General features: G+C 36.6%; 1 protein-coding gene and 1 long non-coding RNA gene across 3 annotated transcripts in view; one reads left to right on the top strand and one right to left on the bottom strand.

Moving 5' to 3' along the window:
* LOC114030636 (E3 SUMO-protein ligase NSE2-like) overlaps positions 1 to 24,625 on the bottom strand; it is a 259,588-nt gene that overhangs the window by 56,056 nt on the left and 178,907 nt on the right. The window lies entirely within an intron of this gene.
* The window catches only part of LOC114030637, a 92,215-nt gene that overhangs the window by 66,042 nt on the left and 1,548 nt on the right, over positions 1 to 24,625 (top strand). Inside the window, exons 4-5 of one of the 2 annotated variants that reach the window (XR_003567649.1) lie at positions 4,012 to 4,108; positions 24,395 to 24,437. This is a non-coding gene — a long non-coding RNA (uncharacterized LOC114030637). Of the gene's footprint in view, positions 1 to 4,011; positions 4,109 to 24,394; positions 24,438 to 24,625 lie in introns of those variants that run through there. The other variant, XR_003567648.1, reaches the window with a different exon arrangement.

Here is a 24,625-nt window from a genome sequence, read left to right as displayed (position 1 = left end):
TATACCCAGTCTTAGTATTTCTCCTCAGCTTTAGTCCCACATCACCAGATGTCTATTAGCAATTTGGAACTGGATGTCCTAAAGGCAGCTCAAACTCACTGAACTCATTATCTTTTCCTAAAACCCAACCTTCTGATAAATTTCCCTATTACTGTTGAGGGCACTATCATATTCCTAGTCACCCAGTCTTGCAACCTCATCAGTGTCATCCTTAACTTTTCCCTGTGATCCCACATATACAATTAGTTGCCAAATCTTGTTGTTTCTTTCTCTATACTGTCTCTCCGATATGTCCCTTTCTCTCCACTCACAGAGACCACCCCACTGAGGCCCTCATCACTTCTTGCATAGACTACTGCAACAGCCTCTTAATTGGACTCCCTGTCACAAGTTTTTCCCCACTCCAAACCATCTTCCACACAGCCACAAAACTGTTTTTCCTGAAGTACAGATGTGACTCTATCACAGACCTCCCTCGCCCCCCTTTACCATCTCAATGAACTTTAAGCTTATCATCTCTTAGAATCAAAATAGATGCTACTCTTTTGGCCTTTAAAGTTCTTCTTGACCCTTACCTTTCTATTTGATTACATATTGCTCTCCTTCCACATATTCTACAGTCCTATTTGCTACCTCCTCTTCTTCCAACAAATTTGATATTGGGACAGACTGTCACAAAAAGATTATAAAGATTTAAGTTCCAGTATGTTCAAGTTTAAAAGCAAAATATGTTTATAGGTGATATCATCAATATTTAACGGGTTATTTCCTGAATAGTCTATGATATCACATTATGGTAGCTAACAAAGACATGAAAAAATAACTCCTTATTCCATTTGCCAGCATCAGTTATTCATGAAATGTGCTACCTTAGCTATGCTTGCAAATAAATATTTCAAAAATAAGAAAGGGAAGGAAGTACATTTCTGATTATTTGAAGAATAGCCCCTGCTGAATTCTGAAGTCAGATTCTTTAAAGCCAACTGAAATATAACCCCAGCATTTTCATTGCCATTCTATAAAATCTGTGGCTATAAAGTAGAAAAATGAAAATTTTTCATATTTGTTCTATAAAGTAATATTGATATGCATTCCTTACATATGTATTTTTGTTGTTCAGTCGTTTCAGTCATATCAGACTCTTTGTTACCCCAAACAAAATGGTTTGGCATTTTTTGGCAAAATTTTGGCAAAATTTCTTGGCAAATGGTTTGCCATTTCTATCTCCTGTTCATTTCACAGATGAGGAAACCGAGGCAAACAGAGTTAAGTGACTTGCCAGGATCACACAGCTAATAAGTGACTGAGGCCAGATTTGAACTCAGGAAGATGAGTTTTCCTGACTATAGGCCTGGCACTCTATCCTCTGTGCCACCTAGTTATATACTTTTAATTAATTACAGTACTATGTAATTGAAATAGTTACTTGGTTTTAATAGTCATATCATAAAGAATTTTGATAAGTCTGTGTACACACACATATATAAATATATATGTATATACACACACACACACACACACACACACATATAACCATTGCAAAACAACATAAATTATTTTCAGTGAAGTACAGGAGAAATAGAAATTAAATCAGACATGAAATCAGACAACCCGAGTTTAAATCCTAGCTGTGAAATATACAAGATGCATGACTGTTTACTCTCACTTAACTTTTTGGGGCTTATCTGTAAAGTGAACAAAATATACTTGTCCTCTTTATTTCACAGCATGTACAGATTAAATAACGAACAAAATATACTTGTCCTCTTTATTTCACAGCATGTACAGATTAAATAACAATGGATATAAATATTATATTAATGTGTGCTATTAATCTAATTCTACATCTTTTTAAAATAATCAGTTGTTTGTTTTCCTTTAGAGCAAAATGAACCTTTTCTCATCTCAAACTTTTATCAAAATTAGTAAGCCTAATATTTTATTTCACTTGTACTCTGCCAAAGAACTTTGCAAAGTTATGAATAGCCTTGGGCCTTCTTCCTTTAATTATTATCACCTCATACTAGTGTATGGAGGTACTTATAGCTACAAAGCAAAAAAAAGAAGTCTTACAAAGATTTTTCTAAGAATCACAACTGATTCTTAGAAAGGCATTTTAGTTCCCCTTTTGAAACACTTTATTGCCAAAACAAAACAAAAAATCCTCCATTACCTGGTATGGTGAGGTAATAGTGATAATTTGGCTGTCATATATTACACACACACACACACACACACACACACACACACACTGCTAGTTTTCAAAGAATTAAGAGTATATGATACATTTAACATTAAAACTATAAGGGATCTAATCTAATTCTTCTTTGATGTTTCACAAGGTATCTCAGGATCTTACAATGACTAAGTGTCATCACCATGACAGCTATCATCTTATTGTAGATATGCAAAAGTACCTATCAATAGAAAATAGTTAACTAACTTCTAGATCACAGAATTTACTGTACTTTCAGAAAAGCAACAGAATCAAAACTGCTCTGTACATAAAATAAAATAATCTCTGCTCCCTCAGTGTGTTGTCTCCTAGTAAGCTGCTTGAGGGGAAGAACTGGTTTTGCTATTGTGTTTGCCCCTCTAGCACTTACCACATAGTAAGCTATCCATATATGCTTAAAAAAAAAAACGAATTAGCTAATTCATTCATTCCTATGCCACAGAGACAAAACAAAATAGAATAACTGATAAGAGTCAGAAGAGTTGTAGTACAGTGGAGGGACTGGTGTGAAACTATGGCCACCAAACCCCACTGAATGCCTGATTTTGAAGTCTCCAGTTAAGAATTATTTTCACATTTCAAAAAAAGTTTTATGGTACTTAAAATGCAAAAACAATTCTTAGCTCTTACGCTGTACAAAAACATGCAGATGAAGGATTAGTTTGCCAAAGTTACTTTGCCTTTTTAAAATGAGAAGTTGGATTAGATTATCTTTAAAGTCCTGTCCAGGTATCTAACATTTGTCAGACTAGTATCTGACAAGAAAAAAGTCAAATCAATTCCAAAATCAAATTCCAACACTCATGATGGAAAATGCTGTCCATATTCAGAGAAAGAACCATGAAGTCTGAATGCAGATTGAAGCACACTATTTTCACTTTTTTTTTTATTTTTTGGTTTTTCTTTCTCGTAGTTTTTCCATTTTGTTCTGATTCTTCTTTCACAACATGACTAATGTGGAAATATATTTAATATGACTGTATGTGTAAAAATAAAAAAGTCAAATGAACACAACTTAAAAGTTTAGATTAAGGGAAAAAAAAAGCAACCAACTTTGTTGTGATAATTGATTTTTGCAGGATTGGTTAAGATTGAATCTGAAACTAACCAAAATGAAATAGAAATAACAGAAATAGTAATTTCTATTTAAAAGAAAAAATATGCATTTATATTATTAGCTTTGTTGAAAGACTCATATCAAAGGATGACAGGGCAACTGAGAGGTAACTTATTCTCCTACTATTGAGAACTGATCTAGGGTAGGGATAAAGAGGAGACTGCTCTAGCCTGCAGTAGTCTGAAGTTATTACTGATCTTGAGGACTACTGAATATGGTCAGCTCACACCTCCTACTGTGAATCTTTCTTGTTCCTCCTAGTTAATGACCTCTCCTCCCTCAAATAATTATTCAGATAATCATCTGTTATATGTTGTAACCCACCAGTAGGATGGATGTAAGTTCTTTAAAAGTCAAGGATGATTAAAATTAGGCTGGAAACATGGGTAGAAGGGAAATGCTCTCGGAAGAAGCTGGTATTGTTTTTCCTTTTATCTTTTTATTTCCAGTACCTAGCACAGTGCTTTGGTATGTAGTAAGCATATAATAAGTGTTCATTGGATTGGATTAGATTGGAAGAATGTGAAATGGCGACTAAGAAAGCCAATGCTAATAGCCTATGTAATATATAGAATAAGAGAAGTGATAACTTTCCTGTACTCTGCTCTAAGCTGATCACATCTGGAATAGTGTTTTGTTTTTTTGTTTTTTTTTTTAGAGAACCAACCATATTTACACTGACACATTGAAGCAGTCCAAAAGGGGGAGACCAGATTAGTGAGAAGACTGGATAAAATGCCATATCAGACTCACAGGTAAGAACTGAGGAGATTTAGCTGAAAGAATGGAAGACTTAAAGGAGTCATAATAGTTATCTTCAAGTTTTTGATTTGTTTTTTTAGACCCCAGAGGGCAGAACTAGGCACAATAGGGCAGAGGCAAATAATAGTTCCGTGTATGGAAAAATTTACTGTCCAAAAATAGACTTAATTCCCTTGGGAGGCAGTGAATGAATTCTGTTACTGAAGATCTTAAGAGTAAAGGCTGGATAACCATTTGCTAGGGATTTTGAAGATAGGATGTATTGTTATTCAGTTGTTCTACTAGTGTCAGACTCTTTGTCACCCCATTTGGGGTTTTATTGGCAAAGATACTGGAGTGGTTTGCCATTTCCTTCTCCAGCTCATTTTATAGATGTGGAAACTGAGGCAAACAGGATCACACACTGGTAAATATCTGAGGCCAAATTTGAACTCAGGTCTTCCTGACTTCAGGCCTGGCACTCTAACCACTTCGCCACTTAGCTACTCCAAAGATAGGATTACTATTAGTTATAAATTGGATTAGATGACCTCTGAGGTCCTTTAGAACTCAGAGATTCTACAGTATGACAATGTCATATTTTCTTGGTGGGTCTCCTGAGTATTATTTCACAGTAGTCCAGACAGAAGGAAATGAGGACCTCATTACTGTGAAAGGCTACTTTCTAAAATCTGGTAGTTAAAGAATCACAGAGGCTCCCCTGGTACTGATCAAGAATCCAGTATTTTCAAGGAATCAAGAAGACTCTCTAAATACAGAAACCGCCCTTTCTGTATTTGTGTGTGTGTGTGTGTGTGTGTGTGTGTGTGTGTGTGTGAGAGAGAGAGAGAGAGAGAGAGAGAGAGAGAGAGAGTCAAAACTGGATGATTTCTAGGTTATTCATTTAATATCTAATACGGACAACAATTCATTTCTCCAAATGGTTGTTGGTTTTGGTTTTGTTTTTGTTATTTTTGTTTGACAATAATAGATTTGTAAGAACAACAGTAAAATATCTGTTTCTACCATACCTACAAAGAATGCTTAAAAGTTAAAGCAGCAAAGGTTGTGTGCTGAAATAAATTAATAAATTAGTTGGAGCTAAAGTGCCAGTATCATACTACTGGATACTAGGAACACTAAGGCAACATAAAAAAGTGCTTGCCTTTGCCTGTTGCCAAAATACAATGCCCTCACAGGTTTGCAAGAAAGCCCAACCTATTTTAAGTAGTCTCAGGTGACATATTATTGGCTCATAACACTGACACTGTCTTAAAGAACACATAGGAAAAAAATTCCCTGCGCTATGATCCATTCCTAATCTTTACTAATAAAAGCTAGAAGAGCCATGAATCCTTACTGCCAAATTTTTACTTACTGACATCACACTGTAAATTTGACCACTATGTTGTCTGGAAAATCTAAAAAATATTCAAAATAAAACCTAAAGAGCATGGATAAAACACTCTGAATGCCAAGAATTAATTCATACTACAAAATAAACTGTCAAGGTGAGTGCATTTTTTTTTCTACTGCCAACTTAATATGCTCCATGATTTCCTTTTATTTTCCTTCAGCAATAGATAGAAAATTATAAATAGCTTTTATCCTATAGAATGCTGAGTATACTGATTTCAAGCCTATATCACACAAAGTATGGGGAGGTTGACAGTAAAAGTAATCATGTTCTTAATACTAATCAGTACCCTGGCTTCTTTCAACAATTGATTCATCTTTAAATTTTTAGATGAAATTAGTGCCAATAAATAAATACAAACTAGGAACTCTCTTTCCAGGTTATCATAATCAGCTTTTCAGGGTGAAAGGTTTTATTTAATGGGTACAGGCAATAGTCAAGCAAAACAAAATAAAACCTAAGCATCTCAATCATCACTATTTCTTTCAAATTCCAGTAGTATATCAAATGACATTAATGTTAGAGTTAATTTATTTTAGGTGAGAAACCAGTTCTGCTAGATATGGGAAATAAATATATAGAGATCCAACTCTAGAAATATATTTCATTGATTCTTTCTATTCTTTTCTTCCAGTATTATAAGATTACTTGTTTACCAAGTTTGCTGGTTTCTGTGATTAAGAAATACATTTCCTGTTCTATAATATTACTTTGTCTATATCTTCCTAATTGAGTCTTAAAAATAAATTATTTTCACGAGGTCATTTTTAACCTCAATCCAAATTTCCTTTGCCAAGTCAATTATAGCACATTTTCTATTGTAAACTTGGCTGTTTCTTCACCTTCACTGATGGATTTTAAATATTAAGTTCATATCCTTGTTAGAAAAAGAAGATACACTTAATAAAATAGGAAAAAAGGACTATCTGAACAGCAGATTAGTACAAGAGGTAGGTAAGATAGAGAGCTCGACAAAGTTGCAACATGAGGAGGAGAAATACTTTTTTCATATTCTCTTTTTGGGGGGTGGGTGAGGGGGAATGTATTAATCCACTGGAGAAAAAAAATGGCAAACCACTCCAGTACCTTTGCCAAGAAAACCCCATGCAGGGGTCACAAGGAGTCAGACATAACTGAATGGAGTAACAACAATATATATTTAATACCAAAAATTTTTTTTCTTCCTGACACATAAATATTTATTTTGCAAAAGTAGAGTTACTGTGTTACCAAATCATATATTTTACAGTTATAGTTCAAAGCTTCTAACACATAGGAGATAAAATATTCAAACTATTCCTATGATATACAAATGTCTTATCTTCTCCTGGCAAAGGAGACTGAGAAGAGCAGTCTAAAGAGGAGAACCAGGAGAGAGAGGTGTCCTGAAAACCTAAAGAGAAGACATCATCAAGGAGAAGAGGGTGACAAGGAGTCACAGAGAATGAAGACTGACAAAAAGCCACTAGATTTGGCAATTAAGAGATCATTGGTAACCATGGAAAGAGTTTAGTGAAATGTTGTTATCATGCCCTCTAATCTTAAGTGCCCCAAAGGGTTCTGTCCTGGGCCCTTTTCTCTCTCTCTACTACTTTACCACCAACGATCTCATCAGCTCCCATGGTTTTAATTGCTGATGATTCTCAAATTTACCTATTTTGCCTTAACCTCTCTGCTGGCCTCCAATCCCACATCTCTGACTGCCTTTCAGACATCTTGAACTGGATGTTCAGTAGACATCTTAAACTTCACATACCCAAAATTGAATTGATTATCTTTATCCCTAAAATCTCCCTCTCCTCCTACCTTCCTTATCATTGTTGAGGGCACCATCCTCCTAGTCTGTTCCCGCTCACAACCAAGGTTTCATCCTCTATGCCTCCCCTATCTATCTCTCACCCCCCTCCTTCTCCCATATCAAATCTGTTACCAAGGCCTCCCAATTAAACATTTGAGAATCTTTCAAATTCACCCTCTTCTCTTTTGTGATACTACCACCACCTAGGTTCAGGTCCTCATTTCCTTCTATTTGGACTACTGCAATACTCTGCAAGTCTCTCCTCTCCCGTATAGCCTCCATTCAGCCACAAAATTGATTTTCTAAAGCATAGGTCCAATCATTTCTCTTTCACACACACACACACACACACAAAACACACAGACACACTCACACTCACACTCAGTAAACTTCAGTGGCTCCCTGTCACCTCCAGGATCAAATATAAAATCCTATCTAGTGTTTAAAGCCATTTATAACCTAGGGCCAATCTACCTTTTCAGTCTTCTTACACCCCATTCCTACCATGCAATCTTTGATCCTGTGACATTGGCCTTCTTACTGTTCCACAAACAAGACATTCCATCTCTTGGTGAAATGATGAGGTCAGAAGCTGGATTTTAAGGGATTAGGAAGTGAGTAAGAGGAGATAAAGTGGAGGCTTCTATTACAGATGTCCTTTTCAAGGACTTTGGTCACAAAAGGCAAAAGAGATTAGTAGGGATGGAAGAATGATAGTTAGTGGGGATGGAAGATCAAGTGAGGGTTTTTTCAGGACTGGGGAGATGTGGGCATGTTTGTAGGCAGTAGCAAAGGAGTCAATCAATAGAAAGGAAGAGATTGAAGATAAGTGACAGAGTGGGGATGACAGAGGGGCAATCTTTTGGTAGAGACAGGATGGAATGGGATTATTTGTACAGGTGGAAAGATGGGTCATGGTAAGGAATAAGGCTTGTCTCTTCATGAGAGACAAGGGTGAAGGAGGAGATAATGGCAGAAGGCACTTGAGTGATAGGAGATGAGGAAGAGGGGAGAAGAGGGAGCTCATGATAAATGGCCTTAATTTTTTTTTTCTATAATTATGAGGCAAGATTCTCAGCTGAAAATTTCAAGTGTCTCCTCCCTAGCAGAATATAACTTTCATGAGGGCAGGGACTCTGTCTTATTCAAACTTTGTACTTCTTTGAGTCTAACACACTGATAGGTCTGTGATCTCATGACTGTGGTTAAGGGAATACCAAGGGCAAGACATCAATACATCCATGCCCTCTATTCTATGTGACTCTTGTCCGTGTCTTCCTCCAATGGTCAGAATAGAATTTTAGAAAAGTTAGATATTAACTCTGGCGATTACTGAATGGAAATAGAGAATAGGTAATTCCTAATATTGAATGGGAATAAAAAAGATATTTCTCAACTGGCACCAACTAGTCACCAAAGAAGATCTTTTATGTGAATATGTGGTGCCGAAATATTCAAGTGTAAATAACTTTTTTGAATCTCATGGTTTACCCTGGAACAACTGTGTTGACATTTTCAATGACAGTGCAAAAGTGATGGATGGGTAAAACTTCTGGCACCTTAGAATGAATCAAGGCAGTCATACCAAACTGTACTAATAGTCATTGTATTCCTTACCACCAGACATTCTAAGTTAAAAAAAAAAAAAGTCAGTTCAACCTGAGAATGTCCTTGATGAAGCAATAAAAATTTATGATTTTGTTAAATCTCAGCCCAAGTACAAAACTTTTTAACATTTTGTGATGAAATAGGAAATATGGATAAAGCACTTCAGGTGCATACTGAAGTATGATGTTTTTCTCCAGGAAAATCACTTGTGTGATTGAGTTGTGAGCTGAACCAGCTCATTTTTTTTTTTTTTTTTTTTTTTTTTGTGGATCATCATTTTCACTTCAAAGAATGGCTGACAAACTACGGTTATTCAGATTTGAGTCTGTAACAGGTAGTTTCTCAAAAAAAAAAGGAATGAAATGAGCCTGTCACTTCAAGAAAAAACTGATAGCATTTGTTGCCAATGATAAAATTTGCACTTTAAAGCAAAAATTAGAATTTTGGAAAACTTGTCTGTCACTGTGAACCTGACAGCCTTCCAATACTTAAAGATTTTTCTATGAGATTGGTGGTGGTATTAGTGAATGTGATTTAAAAAAAAAATCTGTATAATGAAATGTATTATCATTTAAAATCTGTATATCTTAGTGAACCAATACTTAAAAAAAATTTTTTTTTTTAAATTTTAGGCAATTGGGGTTAAGTGACTTGCCCAGGGTCACACAGCTAGTAAGTATCAAGTGTTTGGTCTGAGGCCACATTTGAACTCAGGTCCTCCTGACTTCAGGGCCACTGCACTATTCACTGTGCCACCTAGCTGCCTAAACCAATACTTTCTAAAAGACTAATGCATGATGTTATGAAATCATCTACGGATAAAAGATTCATTCTGAGTCAAAGATAGACCAATGGATTTTTAATGTGTGAGGCGGGGAAAGCCAGGTGGCACAGTGGATAGAGCACTGGCCCTGCAGTCAGGAGGACCTGAGTTCAAATCTGGCCTCAGACACTTGACGCTTACTAGTTATGTGATCCTGGGCAAGACACTTAACTCCACTGCCTAACCAAAAAAAAAGATTATGTGTGAGGGACATACACAAAGATTCTCAACAATTAGTTCTTTCTGTATATCAAGTTTTTCTACTATGCTTTTTGGTGCATATATGTTAAGCACTGATAATAAGTGTATTATCTAGGGTACCATTAAGCACAATATAGCTTCCTAGTTTCTTTTTTAATCAGGTCCATTTTATTTCTTTGTTTATTTGCTTACTTATTTGTTGCCTTTCTTTTAATCCCCAGTGCCTGGCACATCATAGGCATTAAATAAATGCTTGTTGAGGACTATTGTTAACTTGTCTGAGAGCAGAATTGCTATCCTTGCTTTTCTGAGTTCACTTGAATAACAGATTTTGTTCCAGCCCCTTATTTAAACTCTAAACGATTCTTTTTCTATATTTCAAATGTTTCTTGTAAAAAAACGCACTGTTGAATTCTGCTTTCTAATTTATTCTGCTACCTTCCTGTTTTATGGGTGACTTCATCCCATTCATGTGTTCACACTTACAATCGTTAACTGTCAATTCTTCTCTCAATCTATGTAAAGGGAGGGGCCATTAACAAAGATAAGAGGGTATTGAGATGAATGTGTTTAATACCACTTATCTATATTTGATGTCATTGCTTTCATTCCTCCTCTCTTCTTCTCATCTTGTCCCTGGTTTACAGGTTCTTACACCCCTTTTTTTTCTTTCATTCCCTTCTTAATGTTCCACCCTTCAAAAATACATTTTGTATTGCTTATGATTAATTTCTCCTTGAATCTAACCTTCCTATTAATTCCCATCTTTATGTTCTATCCCATTTCTGCTTGACCTAAACATTGCTCTTCAAACAAAATCTTGAGTGTATGTGTCTTCAACCCTTCACTTTATCCGTTTCAGATAAAAGTGAGATTCATGTGTAGCCTGCTTCCTTGATTATGTGAAATAATAAATTCCATCGTCTTTCCTTCTCCCTTGAATGTATTTCCCCACCAAAAACAAAACAAACCCAAAAAACGTATTTCCCCTTTCTTTTTTTCTATTGATATCATTAAAATGTAACAAAATGGCTCCCAGATGCTCTGTCTTATTTATTCCATCTATGATCTTGAGTATATTAGCATTCTGATAGGATATTCATTTCTTGTCCCCTTCAAAAAGAATATAAATGTAAGTATCATCACACAGTCCTTTGCAATTATTCATGTGTTTTTACTTTCCTATATTTGTCTTGACTCTTCTCTATTTCAAAATATTTACTTAGGTCTGATCTCTTCATTAGGAATGCTTAGAAGTCCTCTATTCTATTAAAGATCCTATCCCTCCACCTTGCTTTGACCTCACCCCCAACCCAGCTTTGTCTGATAATTTATTCTTGGTTGTAAGTATTTATCTTAAGCTTTCCTAAGTATAATTACTTGGTACTTGAACTTGTTGGATGCTTTCCATATTTTCTTTGACTGGATTTTTGCTACATCATTCTTCAGTGTGTTCATTTTGGGGTTTCTTTTAGGAGATGACTGGTAGATTCTATGTTCATTTTGCATTCTGGTTTAATACATGATTTTAAAAATATCATATCTAAACTTTTCTATAGTTGAGATTTTTAGGTATTCTAGTGATTCTGAAATTATCTCTCCTTGGCCTATTTTTCAGGTTGGTTGTTTTCTTTTGTTTTTTTTGTTTGTTTTGTTTTTTTGTAAGAAATACTTTACATTTTCTAACTTTTTTTCAGTCTTTTGATTCAGTTCCATTATTTTTTGTTGTCTCAAAGAGCTATTCAGCTTTGGAGTAATTCAGCCCTCTTGAAAAGTGTCCCACCCCTCCTTATACTCTTAAGTGGGGTAGATGGCCCTGTAATGTCATTTCCTCAATTGTGTGGATTCCTGTTACTGAGTTCCACATCCTCTGGTATGTCTGGGCTCAGAACTTTGGTATGTTTCAGAAACTCTTAGATCCTCCGGATTTAGAAGGTTGTAACCTATAGCAGAGGTATCAAACACACAACCTAAAACACTCTTCAGTGCAGCCCAAACCAGATTAAAATGTCATTGGGAAATATTTAACAAAATAAATAAAAATACGATAGAACATAAATGATGTTAATATATGGTTTTCTTAGTCAATATGTGGTTCATAGGGATCCTTATTTATGGTGCAGTGGCCCCTGTTTCTATTTGAGTTTGATACCACTGGTCTAGAGCACTCTGTGGAGCATTTTGGGTCAGAGTTCTACGAACTTCTGATGTCCCTGAGCCTTCTAGTCTTAGCACTTCAAGCCTCCCACAAGAGACCACATGGAGAAAAGCCAGAGCACCCCAGATTTCTGAGCTCCCTGAGACTTACCTACTCATTAGGTGAATGACAGCAGCAAATGCAAGTGACTTTGATGTACACCATGATCAGGTCAACCTGGACAACTTTTCTTAAATAAGCCTTGTGTTTTCTTGCCTCCATACTTCTGTCATGCTCTTTTCTATCCCTGGAATTCCCTATCCTTCTATCTTTCAAGACCCAGATTAAAAACATTCCTACTATATGAAATTTTCTATGACATCCCCAGGGAGAAATGATCTTTCCTTTTTTGGACCTTGTATACTATTCTATACTTCACTTATGCTCCTATCATTTAATTCTGAATTAGTTATTAGATACAGCAGAACTGTGTTTCTCTCACATTCTTCTTATTAAATTATAATTTCCATGATAGTGGAGATCTATATTAGTTATCTTTGTATCCACTTCTCTGCCAATAGTACCTAGCAAAGTAGTTCACACGTAATAAATATAATAAATTGGCACATAGTTGGTATCTAATAAATTATTGTTGAATCAATTAATCACCAAGCATTTATTTAGCACTTACTATCCAAAAACAAAAGTGAAAGTCCTTCCTCTTAAAGAAACTACATTCTAATGAAGAAGACAAGCACATACATAGATGCATACAAAACTCAAATGAAGTAATAACCTTGTGGTGAGGGGAAAAAGGAAGCATTTATGTGTGAAGAATGGCAATAATTCTAGTACATCTGGACTATAGAGTGCGTAGAGGTGTGGAGAGGAGTGATTTGTAATAGAACCGGGGAAGCAAGATAGGGCTAGGTTGTACAGAATGTTAAATGCTAAACAGAGGAGCTTATATTTTATCTTAGAGATAACATGGAACAACTGGAGTTACTGAGTAGGGATTTTGCTTTAAGAAATTACTTTGGGGGCAGCTAGGTGGTGCAATGGACAGAGCTCCGGCCCTGGATTCAGGAGGACCTGAGTTCAAATTCGGCCTCAAACATATAACATTTACTAGCTGTGTCACCACTGCCTAGCCCCCCCCAAAAAAAAATCACCTTGGTGGCTGTGTGAAGGATGAACTGGAGCAGGGAGAGACTAGAGGCAGGGAGACCAAAGAATTAGAGGAGATAAAGTGATATTGGAGATTTTATGGAAATTCTTTTGGAGTAACCTAAATTTGAAGTGATAACCAAGGAAACAGGAATTAGAACGCACATGACAGAATCAGATTTTAAAGTCATGAGCAAAGAGGGATATAACCAAACCATAGCAATGGATGAGCTCCCTGAGAGAATAAGTATAGAGTGGTACACTGAATAAAGTGCTAGACTTGGAAGTCAGGAAACCTATCCTCAGACACTTCCTAGCTGTGTGACTACAGGCAAGTCACTTAACCTCTCTCAGGCACAGTTTCTTCATCTGTAAAATGAGAATAATAACAGCATCTACCTTGCAAGGTGGTTGTGAGGGTCAAATGAGATGACATATGTAAAATGCTTTCGTAGTCAATAAACATTTGTTAAGAACCTTATTATATGTCAGGCACGGTGTTAAACCCTGGAGATAAAAAGAAAGGCAATCCTTGCCCTCAGAAGAATCATAATCTAGTGGGGCAGACAAAATGCAAACAATTATGTACAAACAAACTATATATAGGATAAACTAGAAATAATAAATGGAGAGAAGGAATTAGAATCAAGGGAGATCAAGAAAGGCTTCCTGAAGACATAGGTTCCCAAGGTGGGCAATACCACCCCCTTGGGGCAGGGCAGTAGTAGTAGCCTGGGGAAGCAACGGGGGGGGGGGGGGGTGAATAAAAATAAGGAGGCATTGGAAGCATAAGGAAAGAAGAGAAGAAAAATTCGAAAAACCAATAGTACTTGTTTCATTTGTTGTGTAACAGAGTTAAAGTCTTAGTGATTACATTATTTTCCAAAGAAACACACAAAATACAAGTTATAACAGATCAGTGCTCAATTCTACCAACAGGTCTTAACAAGCAAGTGTTGGCAGGTGAGCATATTGCACATTGTCAGGAAGTCCAGTATGCATCAGCAGGAATATGTGCATGGATTGACTTGTTTACAATACGATACTATATGGTTACATGGTGCAATATTGCATCATCAAAATTTCAATGCAGGAAAAAACCCACAAATTTACAATAAATTTAAGATGCATCATTTTAAAAATAAAATTTTATATTTTTTTGAAAAGAAAAAAAATGTTTAAAAACCCTAAAGGGTTAAAGAAAGTAGATTTCCAGGGGAGTGCTGAGTAATTTTTTTTTTCAAAGAGGCCAAAAGGCCAAATAAGTTTGGGAACCTCTGCTGTAGAAGCTGGAATTGTAGCCAGGGAAGCCAAGAGGCAGGGATAAAGACAGAGAACATTCCAACCATGGAAGACAAAGTAAATTTCCAGAGATGAGAGATGAATTGTCCTGCTCTGGAACGGTCTTTGCAAATCTTAACATGTTATATAAATGCTAGCTAGTATTATTATTGTTATATTGTTACTGTTATTGTTATTACAAAATGGAGAAAGTATAGAAGAGCACTGGAGTGAAGAGCATTGGGGTATGTCTACATTTAGGGAAGAAAAGCTAATGAATGATATGGAGGAATGTCACAGAGGCAGGAGAATCAGTGAAGTTAAGTTATATATAAACAAGAGCAGGAATTATTTCAAGAAAGAGTTGGGAAAATGTAGCATATAAAAATATATCACTTTTAAGGTGGTTCATCATACTTTCAGTTCACAACAAAGAAAAGAGGCACTTTAAAATTAATGTGATAAGCTTCCTGCAAAATGAAATTTTCTTTGAACTGTGCTTTGATATACTGCTACACCTTTTGTCTCTTGTGTGTTCCTCTTCTCCAGCTGGCAAGAAGGGAAATGGATCAGCCACACTTCTAATTTGCTAATAAATATTACTGAGGGCAAATGTTTGTTGCATTCAGAAGTAAACCATGTCATGTGAAATTAAAGGTATTTTAAAGACAGACTTCTAATCTGGTTCAGTTGACACTTTCTGAAATACTATGAAGTCTACTGAGTCAAATTTCAGCTATTTTTAGAATCTTTTTTTCATGCTGGATCACTGAAACAGATGTGTTAACAGCTGCTGCCCTAACTTCCTAGAATCTCACTATGATGTAGATTTCAGTGAGATTTTAAAAATAAATTATGCAGGTGTTAGCTGAGTCAATTAGCACATTAACTATAAAAAGTAGGCTTACAAATTAAACGCTTCTTCTTTAAACACTGGTGGGAAACAGGTTTTTCACTGTTTTGATGATTTATTTTCATTTATTTTCCTCACAGGAGCAAATTAACCTTTCTGTACTACGGTACTATATGCAATTTTAGATTTTTTGGAAAGCAAGTTTTAGTCAGCATTTTCCTGAATTACTATATTGCTCATATACTGTAAAAGAAAATGCATCAATGGAATATTCAATCTGCTTGCAGGCCATTTAAAGTTATAGGAAAAATTAAATAAAGCACCTTCAATAAAAATGGAAGTCAGAAGAACAGAAATCACTTCCAGCTAGGATTTCAAGGAAAGCTTCATAAAAGAGATAGTACCTAAGCTGGGCCTTGAGGTATAACTGAATGTTAAGTTAGAGGAGGACATCAGGAAAATTGATAGGTAGGATGGATTGAAGGAGGTGAGAAAAATGAGGGGAAAACATTCAGAACGCCACTGTAATAATTCTAGTGAGAAAGAATGTCAACCAAAATGATGAGCTAAAAGTTGGGTGTGGGATTAGAAATGCAGATGTTCAAGATACAGAGGTCAAAATGATAGCACTTGGGAAAGGTACAGATATGGGGCCAAGGAAGAAAGAAGAGCCAAAAAATCATGCTAGGATTTCTAGTCCAGGTAAATGTAAGAATAGTAGCGGTATCAGCAAAAATTGGTCAATGTGGAGAAGTATTTTTTTTCATGGAAAAGTCAGTTTTGGTCATGATGAATTTGAGGTGCCAAGTAGAAAGAAGAGGATCTAAGTGAAGATGCCTGAATTGCAGTTGAAAAGCAGAGTCTAGATGTTAGGAGAGCACTAACACAATCATAAAACCTGAGAGAGAAGAGGCTTCTGAGGCCACTAGTCAGTTAACCTGTACCCAAATAAGAATCTACTCTACACTATACTTAACAGGTAATCATCTAGCCTTTTTGTTTGAAGACTCAAGTTAGGAACCCACTAAATTTTTATGGGGCTCATTTCACTTCTGTATAGCTCCAATTGTTAGGAAGTTTTCCTTTAAGTCAAGACTAAATTTACTTTTTTGGTGATTTCACCTATTGCTGTTAGAAATGCACTCTGGAGACAAGCAAAACACATTTAGTCTCTCTTTCTTCAGCCTTGAAAATATGTGAAGACACTTAATATCTTCACCCTAAGTCTTCTTTTAATGATTCCACCAATTTGCTAGTGTCTTCCTCCTCAAAATCACCTTACATCTAACATACAAATAACTTGTATTTTTGGATACATACAAATATGTATGGATATGTAACGTACTCACACACATAACATTTGTGTATGTGTTATTTCCCCAACTACACTGTAAATCTCCTTGAAGGTGAATTTTGTCTGTCTATCCCTAGCATGTAGCACAGTAGCTGTCAACATCACAGCTGATTAACAGCTGAAGTTTCTTCAACTAATACTCATTTGGCATGATTATGATACCTTTTTCCATATTGATTGCCCTTTTCTGAATGACTTATAGCTTAAAATGTGGCATCCAGAACTTCACAGTATTTTGAATGTTGTGTGACCAGGGTAGAGTACATTTAAAACTATTCCTTTCCCCCTTCTGGACATGATGCTTGCTACTTTGGCAGTCATATTACACAAAATGATTCATATTGAAATTGCCATCTACCAAATGCCTGACACATTGTTTAATAAATGCTTGCAGACTGATTTTCAGATTAATTTTTATTTAACTATGTTTCTCCCATTATGTACATGTGAAATTGATTTTTTTGAACCCTCGTACAGTATTTTACATTTATCCTTACTAAATTTAAGCTTATAAGATTTGTCCAAATGTCCTAATTTGTTGAGATGTTTTTGGATGCTGTCATGCAATATATTAGCTATCTCTTCCAGCTTTGTAACATCTAAAAATTTAATCAGAAGCTATAATCAGATTTCTACAGTAGTTGTCTTAAGTTAAAATGATCTTTGGCTAAGTTTTAGATTTGCAAAATAATTTTTAAATCTCAGAAAATAAAATTTAAAAGGTATTTTATTTTTAAGTCATTAATTTGTTTCTCCACTAATAGATGTCATGGTAAACAGCCTCACCCTTGTCAATGAATCATACTACTGCCTCCCACTTCTACCTCATACATTCAGTTCTGAAATGGAGACAGTTGAGAAACATCCACTCAGAGGCGATCATTGAAGCAATTCCTGTAAACAAGATTTCCAAAAAATATATAAAATGACAAAAGGCAAGGAGAGATTCTTGGGGCCAGTTGTACTTAGAATGCAGAAGGCAGAGAACCCAGAGAAGCAGTAGCCAAAGACACGGAAGGAAGACAGAGAGCATGTCATACCACAGAGCCCAAGGGAGGAAACAGCATCGTGGAAGGGGGCCATCAAATAGATCCAGGTCCAATGAAAAGAGCTCTTACCTATTAATGCAGAGAAGGGGTACTTTGACTTATTCAGGGTCTCCTAACAAAAAACAACTTTCTATGACCTAATTTTTACATATTCATCTGACTGGGAATCAAGAATTTGATCTTATTTCCAGCTCTGCCTACTTCTGGCCATAGAGTCCTGAGCAAATCACTTAATCTTTCTGGACCTCAAATTTTATTAACTGTAAAATTAGGAGGTTAGGTTAGATAGTCTACAAGGTTCATGGTACATTTACTATTCCAAGATTCTATAATCTGGATTTTAGTCTTGAGCTTACATCCGCATAATTCTCTGCTTCAGTTTTCCTTCTTATAAAATAGGCCTTAAAGTTCCTCTGAGGGAAACTTTGAAGACTGATCAGATGATATTACAAAAACATGGGGATCAGGACAAACATAATTTTTAGATTAAACTGAGTTTCTTTCTATACTTTGCTGAAAGTGGAATTTAAAAACCATCCAAAAATGGGGAAGGATTCTGAGGTGAGATTAAGGAGTTGGGAAGGGAGCATAGGAAAGCTCCCATGTCTCCTGAAATCATACAGATCAGTTTTCCTCTCTGCTCAGCTTGCTCCAAACCACTAAAGTTTATTTTCAGTTAGTTGCTGTGCTTCTTTTCTTTCAAGTGAAATTTGTTTAATGCTTCAAAAATTAAACTTCTTTGTCATGAAAGAATCACCCTCTAAATTACATTGATTCTTAGTGAGTTTATGTTAATTAACCCATATTATGTCTTTTCAATGCTGTATCCCCTTTGGGGGCGGGGGGAACTAGCTCAGTAACCCACACGTGCTTGGATCCCTAAAGGAGGTTATCTGGCAATTCTGATGCATTTTCCAAAGCAATTTTTATTTGCTCAATTGTCACATGGTTTTGAGTACTCACCCTCCTTAAAAAAAAAAAATTGACATGTGCATTGATTAGCTAATTCCAGGTGAGTGAGAAGGGGCTGTCTTCCTGAAAATATTTACTGTTTCTGTAGCTGTACTATTTTTGTCGAACATCAGTCAGAGAAATGAATATGAGTTAGAAAAGTCTTAAAGTGCTAAAATGAAGACATTTATTTAGTCCAAATATAAAAGCAAGTAAACTACACAGGTTCACAACCCTATTTATCTTTCCAGACTAGGTTTATGATGCTGTAAAATATTTCCTCAATTAGCCACTGAATTGTTATTGAGATTGGCTTTTTAATTAAAGAATATGTAGATACCAGAGAAATTTTCTTTCTGGATTCCCAAAAGATTCAAAAGACTTCTGATTAGAAAATACTGCTAGTATTATACATCTTGTATTATTTTATCCTGCAAACAGCTGGACTTCAAATAGATACTCCTTGTTAAATAGCATGAGGTTAACCGGAATCACTTACACAGGACATTTTTTTATACTGTATGTGATAGCAGACAGTGTACAATTTCCTTAATTATTAAAAATTCTTGCTTCTCATAAAGTCTTCAGTCAACTAAGCTTTTTTTTTTTCAAATAAGCAGTTTGCACACCATACAACAAAGCTGTATAATAAAAACATATAATATGTGTAGCAAGTATTGCAGTCATAACTTTATAATATATCAACTAGTTTAGGAATTCTATTTGGAAAAATCAAATTTAGTTACTAAATGTATAAAAAGGTCTTCTCTGAAAGCATTTGGTCCATTTCTCTCTTGTTAAATGTCTCACATGGAACTAATTGATAGATTTGGGGGTTTTAATTTGCTTGTGTTCTTTCTAAAGAAGTATTCAAATGATGTCAAGAAAAATCAGCTTTAACTGCTTGTGATATATATTGGTCTTTTAAAGAACATTTTTACTTTCTTAGCCATAATCCAATTTCACACTGATGTGTGGGAAAAGTAGGCTAGATAGTGAGTTCAGTTGTTCAGTCGTTTTTCAGATATGTCTGACTCTTTGTGACCCCATTTTGGGGTTTTTGTAGCTGATAATGAAGTGGTTTGCCATTTCCTTGTCCAGCTCATTTTACAGATAAGGAAACCGAGGTAAACAAGGTTAAGTGACTTGCCCAGCCTCACACAGCTAATAAGTGTCTAAGGCAAGATTTGAACTCAGGAAGATGAGTTTTCCTGATCCGTTGCGCCACCTAGCTGCCCTTAATACAGTGAATACTCTGGTGTTATTATGCCATGTCTCTGATAATGAAGTTGGAATGAAAACTAGTCAACTCTCACAAGCCCAAAAGCTTGAAAATTACATTTAATGTAATACAGAGTCTTACAAAAACAAGAAAAATACATGCCTTTATTTTAAAAATTTAGTGTGAATAGCATATATAACAAAAGATACAGAAATGCTATACATCATTTACATCATTAAAAACTTTTTCATTATTACTTTACAATTACACTAGAATATTCCATTCAAAATTAAAATGCGATTTAAACTTTTGTAATCAAATAGTAGGCTAAGTGCTTTGTGCAAATTACTGAAAATAACTATCCTCCTCTTTCTTCTATAATGCAATTTCTGTAACAGGGAAGTAATTCTCCTCCCCCTCCAATAAAGCAACTCATCCTTGTTGCATATATGTTCTTTCTTTTAGTCAGTAAAATGACCTAATAATAAGTGCTTTGCAAATCTGTTCCTTAATGGACAATGAAGATGCTTTTAAAAATGCCAGATTTCATTTATTCTAGTCTAATCAATTCAATAAAATACTCCTATAATATCCCATAGCATCATGGAATTTTAAGACTTCTTAGCATAGCATCAATTTTAAGACTTCTCAAGGTTAACAAAATCATTACCTTTACCAACAGTTACAGAGCTGTTTTTTTGATAGTAGCATATAAATCTTATTGTTCAGACTGCTACAATGCATCTGCTTGCAGGTCTTCAGAAAAAGTAAAACATGATATTTTGTGCCTCCATCCATACTTACTGTCTAGGGCTGATCAAAGTATCTGTTCCCAGGTACCCCGAACTATATCTAGCAAAGGAAGAGAGGGGTGGGTGATATAGTGTTTCCTTAAAAAAGGAGTTGGGGAAAAGAGAGAGCTATCAAATATGGTTTTAAATGATGCAAGAGTTGGTGTCTCTTTGTTGATGGGGAGGGAGAAGGGAGTAAGTAGCGTAGGAAGTTATAGGTGAGACAAGAAGGTTGGAAGGAGATGGTGAGGAAAGTGGCTATGAAGCAGCGAGGAAGGGCAGCTAGGTGGCACAGTGGATAAAGCTCTGGCCTTGGAGTCAGGAGGACCTGAGGTCAAATCCGGCCCCAGACACATGACACTTACTAGCTGTGTGACCCTGAGCAAGTCACTTAACCCCAACTGCCTCACCCCCCCCCCCAAAAAAGGCAGTGAGGAACCAATTGAATTGCCCAGCAGAAATCTGTAGAAGGGGCTGTCATATAGATGGCTGTAAAAGAACTTGCTCCTTTTGGTTCAGAAGTGGCACTGAACTATTCCTTATCTTCAAACCTAGCCTTTGGCTTCTGCCCTGGAACTGTGCTGACTGGTAGGAACTTGCTCTAGCTGGCAGGGCCTGGCCAGCCCACCAGCCTTTTTATTTTTTGCCATTCTACCACAAGTAAACCCTTCCCTCCCCTACATACATTTCTCCCCTCTTGCTCTGAGAACAGTAATCAAATAATATAAACACTGATCCTGAAAATTGCAGATCAATCAACTACCTATGTCTTTCCATTCATTATCCCTATGACTTCACCCCTCTGGCTACCAGTACTCCATGTGTGGGCTCTATCAGAATTTAAACTTCCTGAAGGAAGAGACTGGCTCTCTATTGTTTTTGTACTTGCAGCACTTAATACAGGCCCTAGAACATAGTGAGAGATTAATTAAGACTGTTTCACCCATCCATTCCTCTATATAGAAGTAGAGTAGGTGAGATTCCACAGTTGGGATCTAGAAAATGACGAGCAACAACTAGGCAAAGTGGCAAGGAAATTTAGGATAGAGGAAAGTGTAAAGCTGAACTGGTTAACTACACATTCAGGATTCTGAAGGAAAGAAAGTGACGGCCTGGGAAAACAGGAAGGGGGTGGAGCGACTGAAAGTTGCAGAGAAGACATTTAGGAGGGGTGAGGCACAGGGAAAGATGAAAGGATAAAATACCTGCTCCATAATTAACCAACTTGCTTTCATCTTAAATCTCTTCCTTTCGTAGTCCTTCCATCTTCTGGCACTCGCTGAGATCTGGCTCCCTCCTAATGAATCTGCTTCTCTGGCTGCCCCTTCCAGTACTGTCTATACATTCTCTCATGCCTCATTTCCTCCCTCCTTGACTTACTCTTACTTCCCCCAGCCCCATGATGGAAGAGTCAGAATACTTTTAGCTCCACACTGACACTTCCAGGCTCTTCCTTTACCGTCATCCCATAGCAATCAATCCCCCTTTGAAGTTCATACTAATCAGATTAATTACCCAACCCAGATCCTGTTGATGGTTATCTAATGACACCTGCCCACTGCTACAACCAAGGTCATCCTTCTTCCTTCCACAATGAGTTCAGTGCCTTGCCCAGTCTTCCCACAACTCCTGCTTTCACATTAGGTAACTTCAACGTGCATACTGAATAGTCCCTCAAATACCTTAACTCTAAGTGATTCAATCTACTCAGTTCTCAAGACCCACTCTTCCACTCAAACTCATGTACACACAAAAATGGTCATACCTTCTTGCCATCAACTAACCTATTACATAGACTTCCATGTTAATGAACTCTTAAAAGTCCTTTATATGATCACAATTTTTTATGATTCCATCTTTCCTTGTTCTTTCAATGATTACACCTTGCCAAACACCAATGCTGGATTACTTCCACCATCTACATTCTTTGTTCCTATTCAGGCTGTTGAAAATCACAAAACCACGGTGATTGGGTCCCCTACAAATTGACATTACCTAATCTCAAGTGGAACCTCATTATAACAAAGCAATCATTTTAGTCTTGATTTGTTTACCACATCTGTTCCAAAACTTTTCTTCTCAAGCCTCCCAAAGAATTCTCTTCCCCAGCCCTTTCTGATGAAGACCTTGCCTCAAATTTGACTGAAAAAACTGTGGCCATTCATCAAGAGCTCTCTCTTCTCCCTTCCTTATCTCACATCACTCAGATATCTCCTCCTTTACTCTTGCCTCTGATGCAGAGATCCCTTTCCTTGACAAGACAATTAGTAACAAAAATAGTTAGCATTTTTAAAATGCTATATGTAAGTTTTGCAAAGCATTTTACGTATGTAATCTCACTTGATCCTCATAATCACACTGGGAGATAGGTGCTATTATTATCCTTACTTTACAGATGAAGAAATTGAGGCTGACAGAGACTAAGTAACTTGCCTGGGACACATGGTGGAGGGGTTAACCACTCCATATGCATCACTGATCCAATCCCTTCTGTCTCCTCCAAAAGACTGTCCCCATTTCATCCTCACTTTCTCTAATCTGGCTTCTTCCCAGCTGCTTACAAACATACCAATATCTCATCCATCCTTAAAATGCCCTTACTTGATACAACCCTACTAGTTAAGGTCCTTGATCTCTCTCCTCCTTCCTGGGTAAGCTCCTTGAGAAAGTCGTCTATGCTTGTTGCCTGCACTGTGTCTCCTCTCACTTGTTTCTAAATTCTCTGCAATCTGTCTTTCAACCTCATTCAACTGAAATTTCTGTCTCATAGTTATAAAGGATTTTTTAGTTGTTAAATCCAAGGGTCTTTTCTCAATCCTCATAATTCTTGATCTCTCTGAAGCCTCTGACACTGTTGATCTGACACTCTCTCCTCCTGGATCCTCTCTCATCTCTAGGATCTCCTGATGATGTTCTCATGGTTCTCTTACCTATCAGAATACTCCTTCTCAGTCTCTTTTTCTACATTTTTTGTCATGTCTTGAATACTGACAGTGAGTTTCTCCCCAGGGTCTACTCTGGGCCCTCTTGTCTTTTCTTTCCACACTATAATCTTACTTGGTGATCTCATCAGCTTCCATGGATTCAACTATCCTCTCTACGATGATTCTCAGATCTATCTATAGTTGTTACCTCTTGCCTGAGCTCCAGTCCCACATCATCAACTATCTTTTAGACAAGGAGTCTCATGAGAGCCAGAGGAAAAAAAAGAGGTTTAGAACAGCCACTATGGTGAATGGGACAGAGAATCAATAAGGGAGGAGTAAAAGGACTGCCTTGCTTCAGTGAGGATACATTTGAGATTTGATAACATAAACCTGTAGTGTAAACCTTGTATGCCAAGTTTTGTGACTTCCTCTAACTTCGTTCAATAGTGTCAGAGTAGGAGCTATGGAAACAGATAATGGGAGTAATCCTGGGTTGGGGTATGCCAAGGTGTGATTGGCTACACAGAATCAGCAAATTACAGTATGTGGGGTCAGTTTTTGTACCCACTGGGAGTTAAGAATAGTTTTTACATTTTAAAATAAAGTTTTCTTATAGGTAATAGTGTAAGAACCTTTTACCTTTCTAGATGATCATGCAAATACAGGCTGGCTGGCCAGATTTGGCCCTTGGACTATAGTCTTCCATCTCTTTGAAATGCAGGTGGAAGAAGGAAAGATGGCAAGTCCCTGGTCTGGAATGATGGTCAAAAGCAAGGATTAGAGGAAGTTTAATGAACCTCAGTTCTGGGAATGGCCTCCAATCATCAATGAAGGAAGCAATGCCCTAGAGGTCTGCTCCATTGTTCAATGGATTGTCTTTCTCAGGTCTAGGGCTGTAGGTAGGGGTGTGTGTGTGTGTGTGTGTGTGTGTGTGTGTGTGTGTGTGTGTGTG

The sequence above is a fragment of the Vombatus ursinus genome, unplaced genomic scaffold, assembly GCF_900497805.2.
Source record: "Vombatus ursinus unplaced genomic scaffold, bare-nosed wombat genome assembly UNPS02014973.1, whole genome shotgun sequence".
NCBI lineage: Eukaryota > Metazoa > Chordata > Mammalia > Diprotodontia > Vombatidae > Vombatus > Vombatus ursinus.
The sequence above is the reverse complement of the archived record's forward strand: the minus strand, read 5'-3'. Positions and strand labels throughout refer to the sequence as shown.